Below are 6,186 nucleotides of genomic sequence, written 5' to 3' on the forward strand. Positions count from 1 at the left end.
CAGGTGTGGCTTAAATAGTTGAATCCACTAATTTGAAGGGCTGTCCACATACCTTTGTATATATAGTGTATTTTGATAAATACCGGAACTGGTTCAAATATCAAACATTACTTCTTGAGAAAGAGGGGTAGGGAGTGGAATGATTGTACAAACAGGTCTGATACCCAGGCTACACTCTACTAAGGTACACTTTATTTGACCTTTTATCTCTGACTTTCGAGTCTGTTGTCTCCCTAACTCTCTACAGCTATTGAATGCACCTTATGTCCTTTTCTATTCACATCAGGCCTCTTACCATCCCATCAGTGCCATAGCCAGTCATTACCCACCCGCCACCACTCAGTGACCATACCCCTCCAGGGAACCACGCTCAAGAGACTGTTGGCATTTAGATATGACGCACAAACACAGCTGTAATCCATTGCATTTGACATTTTGTCATTCGTGTGTAGTAGGTAGGTATCACGTGGGAGGCGATTTTTCAATGGCGCAAATATGGTATTTTTTTCACAATGAGAAAGAGAGAAAAGGATAATTACCATAGAATGTATAAGTGCTCCTTTCAGAGCAACGGACAGCCAACACCCCCCCCCCCCCCCACCCCCCGCACCCTCCCCAGCCCCTTCCCCTGACAACCTGATTCAATAAGTGGTGTGATTGCTTTCAAATGCACATTGATATTCAGCAGTAATGCCACCATCGGAAACAAGGCATTAGAGTCTGGCCCCTTTGAATGTGTCACACTGTCTGTGTGGCAGATAAGAGAATCCTCGCTGCAGCAGAACACCTTGTTTGTTTTCCAGAGCTGGAAACGAAGGCCCACACAACCAAGCCAATGAAATAATGAACATTGCAATTGAATGTCAGAGGTCTTCCCTGGCTTATTAACTTGTTTGTTGCTGTGACCACTACTGCATTAACATGGCTTTTAGCCAAAGAAGCAGAACATCCTTCTCACTGGGCAGAAAGTAGAGCTAGACTGTGATTGCATGTAAAGTCTTTATCATCTTGATTTATGGGAAAAGCACTCATGCGCAGATTCATTTAGGGCTCACTGGACATGCATGAGATGGTAAATGGATGACTCTATGCTCGATGCTTTCTTCTGCTCTCTACTCTGTGTTACAATAGGCATTGCCTACAGGACCCAACTTTTTAACGCTGAATTGAATAATCAAGCTATTTTGATTTGTGTAGACCACTTGCAGCCATGAAAAACAGTCTGAACAAAACTTTGGTTCAGTTGGTAGAATATGTCACTTGCAACACTATGGTTGTGGGTTCAATTCCCATGGGGGACCAGTACAAACAAAATATGAAAATGTATGCACTCACTACTGTATGATGCTCTGGATAAGAGTGTCTATGTAAATGAGTCAAATCCATATTTCTGCAACCTACACTACTGGTCAAAAGTTTTAGAACACCTACTTATTCAAAGGTTTTTCTTTATTTTTACTATTTTCTACATTGTAGAATAATAGCGAAGACCCCAAAATGATGAAATAACACATATGGAATCATGTAGTAACCAAAAAAGTGTTAAACAAATTACAAATATATTTTATATTTGAGATTCTTCAAAGTAGCCACCCTTTGCCTTGATGACAGCTTTGCGCACTCTTGGCATTCTCTCAACCAGCTTCATGAGGTAGTCACCTGGAATGCATTTAAATGAACAGGTGTGCCTTCTTAAAAGTTAATTTGTCGAATTTATTTCCTTCTTAATGCGTTTGAGCCAATCAGTTGTGTTGTTACAAGGTAGGGGGGTATACAGAAGATAGCCCTATTTGGTAAAAGACCAAGTCCATATTATGGCAAGAACAGCTCAAATAAGCAAAGAGAAACAACAGTCCATCATTACTTTAAGACATGAAGGTCAGTCAATACAGAACATTTCTAGAAATTGCAGGTACAGTTGCAAAAACCATCAAGCGCTATAATGAAACTGGCTCTCATGAGGACCGCCACAGGAATGGAAGATCTAGTGTTACGTCTGCTGCGGAGGATATGTTCATTAGAGTTACCAGCCTCAGAAATTGCAGCACAAGTAAATGCTACACAGAGTTCAAGTAACAGACACATCTCAACATCGACTATTCAGAGGAGAGAAGTGTGAATCAGGCCTTCATGGTCGAATTGCAGCAAAGAAACCACTACTAAAGGACACCAATAAGAAGAAGAGACTTGCTTGGGCCAAGAAACACGAGTAATGGACATTAGACCGGTGGAAATCTGTCCTTTGGTCTGGAGTCGAAATTGGAGATTTTTGGTTCCAACTGCCGTGTCTTTGTGACGTGGTGTGGGTGAACGGATGATCTCTGCATGTGTATTTCCCACCGTAAAGCATGGAGGAGGAGTGGGGGTGCTTTGCTGGTGACAATGTCAGTGATATATTTAGAATTCAAGGCACACTTAACCAGCATGGCTACCACAGCATTCTGCAGTGATACGCTATCCCATATGGTTTGGGCTTAGTAGGACTATCATTTGTTTTTCAATAGGAAAATGACCCAACACACCTCCATGCTGTGTAAGGGCTATTTTACCAAGAAGGGGAGTGATGGAGTGTAGCATCATATGACCTGGCCTCCACAGTCCCCCGACCTCAACCAAATTGAGATGGTTTGGGATGAGTTGGACCGCAGAGTGAAGGAAAAGCATCCAACAAGTGCTCAGCATATGTGGGAACTCCTTCAAGACTGTTGGAAAAGCATTCCAGGTGAAGCTGGTTGAGAGAATGAAAAAGAGTGTGCAAAGCTGTCATCAAGGCAAAGGGTGGCTATTTGAAGAATCTCAAATCTCAAATATATTTTGATTTGTTGAACACTTTTTTGGTTACTGCATGATTCCATGTGTTATTTCATCATTATGATATCTTCACTATTATTCTACACTGTAGAAAATAGTAAAAATAAAGAAAAACCCTTGAATGAGTAGGTATTCTGAAACTTTTGACCGGTAGTGTATATCTCCAACGTGCACAGGAATATGCTCTAATTCAGGGTAACACGAGGTTAATCAATGTTGCTTTCCATTTTTTTAATTCTCCTCTCAAGTTTACAGAGTTCATCAATAATGGGCCATACTTTGTTGTCAGCTTCATAACATCTTCATTCTTTGTTCAATGTTTATGACTGGCTATGTCGGATGTTATACTATCTTCTGTAGCTGTTACAAAGGTCTCATGAATGCATACAGAGGGGGCCTACAGTAAAGCGCTACCCCGTATTGCTTTCCTTCTCTTTTCATTCTCCTCTCAAGTCGACAGAGGGATTATGGGAGACAATGTAAAGCACTAGAAGGAGCCAAATGCAATACAGACTAGAGCCATCTTCAGATGACATTGCTGTTTTACATTTGACAATCTCATACCATTATTAGTGCTGACAATCATTAGGCAGGAACATGATTGCCTGCAGCAAGAACCGGTAGTGTCTCCTCTCTCTGCTAAAAGCCACCACCACAGTTGCCTCTTCTACATCCCAAATGGTACCCCATTCCCTATATAGTGCACTACTTTTGACCAGGACACATAAGAATCTGGTCACAAGTGGTGCACTATAAATTGAATAGGGTGCCATTTGGGACGTAAGCTCTGTCTGCTTAAACCACCCATCCCCAGGAGTAGCATCTGCTGTTTCCATGGCAACAGCCTTCAATTAAGTGACAGCCCCCCCGTATCCAGCTAGGTGCTACTTCATACTGGATCGCACAAGAACAGAGGTAAGGAATGAACAGAAGAGTGGCATCCGAGGGCTTTAGGATGTTATTAGCAGTGGGGCATTGATGGTGATGACAAGCATGATGTCGCATCTGAATCTCATTGCTGTTGTCACTTGTTTTTGTTGTTGGGTGGGGTCTCAGAGACGAGAGACAACCAATCTACATGGAGTCCTATGGGGACATTGATGGAAATATTTTACAATAAGCAAACAAGGAATTTCTTCAAAATGCAGAAAGTTAAAGGGGGCACGCCTACGCACTCCTAATAAAACAATTTATAGATAATTTGGAATTTCCACATGTCTTTTAAAGAATATATGGTAAAATACCTGAGAAAAACCCTAGCCCTAAACCTATCTTCATGTCCACAACCCTAACCCGAAGCGTATAGCATTCCTAGCACCATGCTCCAACTGTACCAATTGAGTCACACAGGAACAGGTTGTTACGGCTCTCGTTGGTAGAATGACCGGACCAAGGTGCAGCGTGGTAGGCGTACATTTTCTTTATTAATGCTCCACCAAAAACAATAAACAATACAACGAACGCAAAGCTTCGTCGTGCAAAACATGCAACAAACAAAGACAAAATCCCACAAAACCCAAACGGAAACTAACAACTTATATCTGATTCCCAATCAGAGACAACGATAGACAGCTGCCTCCGATTGGGAATCAAACACACCAACATAGAAACAGAAAACCTAGAATGCCCACCCTGACCTAACCAATTAGAGAAATAAAAAGGCTCTCTAAGGTCAGGGCGTGACACAGGTGTTGCCTTAAGGCAGAGGGTTCCGGTCCTGATTCCTGTCCTTACACCGAAACAAATTGCTCATTTGCATGGCTGAATGCCTATTACTTTAAGAGGGTCGCAATATCAGAAGACCCTGTTTCAAATGGCAAATGGCTTTCGTCTTTAATTCCGTCAGCGGAACAGGGCCCCTAAAGCAGAGAGCTCTCAACCAAACCAGCTACGCTTGCTCTCCAGATGACCTCGTGAAAATGAGCAGTGCGGATAATGCAAATCTATTCGGTCCTATGCAGAATTAGATGTGTTCAATTAAAATTCATGAACTCAGAATTCAGGAATTCAGATATCAAACAACAATACTTAGATAAACTGGAAAGTCAATTTGGGTTGTTGGAGATGGGCTGTATTTTTGAAAAAGGTCCATATGCTATTTTGGCTTCTCCCGCATAATAATGTAGATCTTCTCTGTGTTGATTTTCATATTTCTGGAATGGGTCACATCAACTTGGCACAAAGCTTTCTTCTCCTATGAAAATAGAACTATGGAGCGGCACACTTTCATCATCTTGTAGATTTCCTTTTTACCTGGGACTTGGTTCTATATTTAGGGACCCAAATGATTATAAAAGCTATGCGACAAACGAAATCGGCATCCATTCTATTTAGTTCCCTCTCGAACTTATTGCACTATTGTCCTATTTCTAGAATATTACTTGAGCTGGTGCTTGGCGTATATAGTAGTACCACATCAGTTACAATGAAGCTCAGCTCTACTTCAGCTTGAAGCACCGTCACAGAACATGGTGGATGATGGCCCTGTGATATAAGTAGTATGACCAAATAGTGTGTTGGTTTTGTGGTTAACTAAAAGAAAACTTCCATAACCTTCCAAATATCATATACAAATGAGATATAGAGTTGAACTATTTGGTAGTAGGGGTTAGAGCTGGGATGTGTATCATTCTATTAATCGATATGATAATTCAGTCAACATATCCTAACATGTATTTTTGTCCATATCACCCTGCTGTTGTAGGGGTGAGTGAATGTACAGTACAGGTTAAGGGTTGTGGAGTGTCAGATCCAGCTAAATGATTGAATTTATCCTGGTAAATAATTAAGACCGTGCCATTGCCAACATCATTTCAGGTAGTAACAAGGACAGCTCATATAGATATGTTTTAATTTTATTAGAAGAAAAATCACATTCATCTTGTGCTCTGAAAACTGTACATTTACAACAAGAGAAACCTAAAAAGTTGTATTCTAACAAAAAAAAACGAAGAGGAAGTGTAGATACAAATGGGTATTTGATACAAGTAACTCGGGGGGTATGTATTGGGCGCTATGGCTAGGAAGGAAGAAATAGGGGTAAAATAGGTAATATGACAAGATGATCCAAAACACTATTACAGAAAACATGAGGTTCAGTTACTCCACTGTGAGGTATGGAGTCAAAACAGTTATCCTGAAGCACAGTTTTTAGATATATTCTTATAGGCTATTATTAATTCTATATAACATCTGTTTTTTAGAATTACAATAATCTACCAATCATAGACCTCCAAATAATTTGTAGTCTTACACTTCCACTCGGAACACAACCAAACCTCTTTTGAATGAATGAGTTTCATTACTAATACAGATTTGTTATACAATAAAGTATCTATATGCTCTGTAAATAGGAGGGAACACGTTATAAAAGAG

This window comes from Salvelinus namaycush, chromosome 32 (genome assembly GCF_016432855.1).
Source record: "Salvelinus namaycush isolate Seneca chromosome 32, SaNama_1.0, whole genome shotgun sequence".
Classification (NCBI taxonomy): Eukaryota; Metazoa; Chordata; class Actinopteri; order Salmoniformes; family Salmonidae; genus Salvelinus; species Salvelinus namaycush.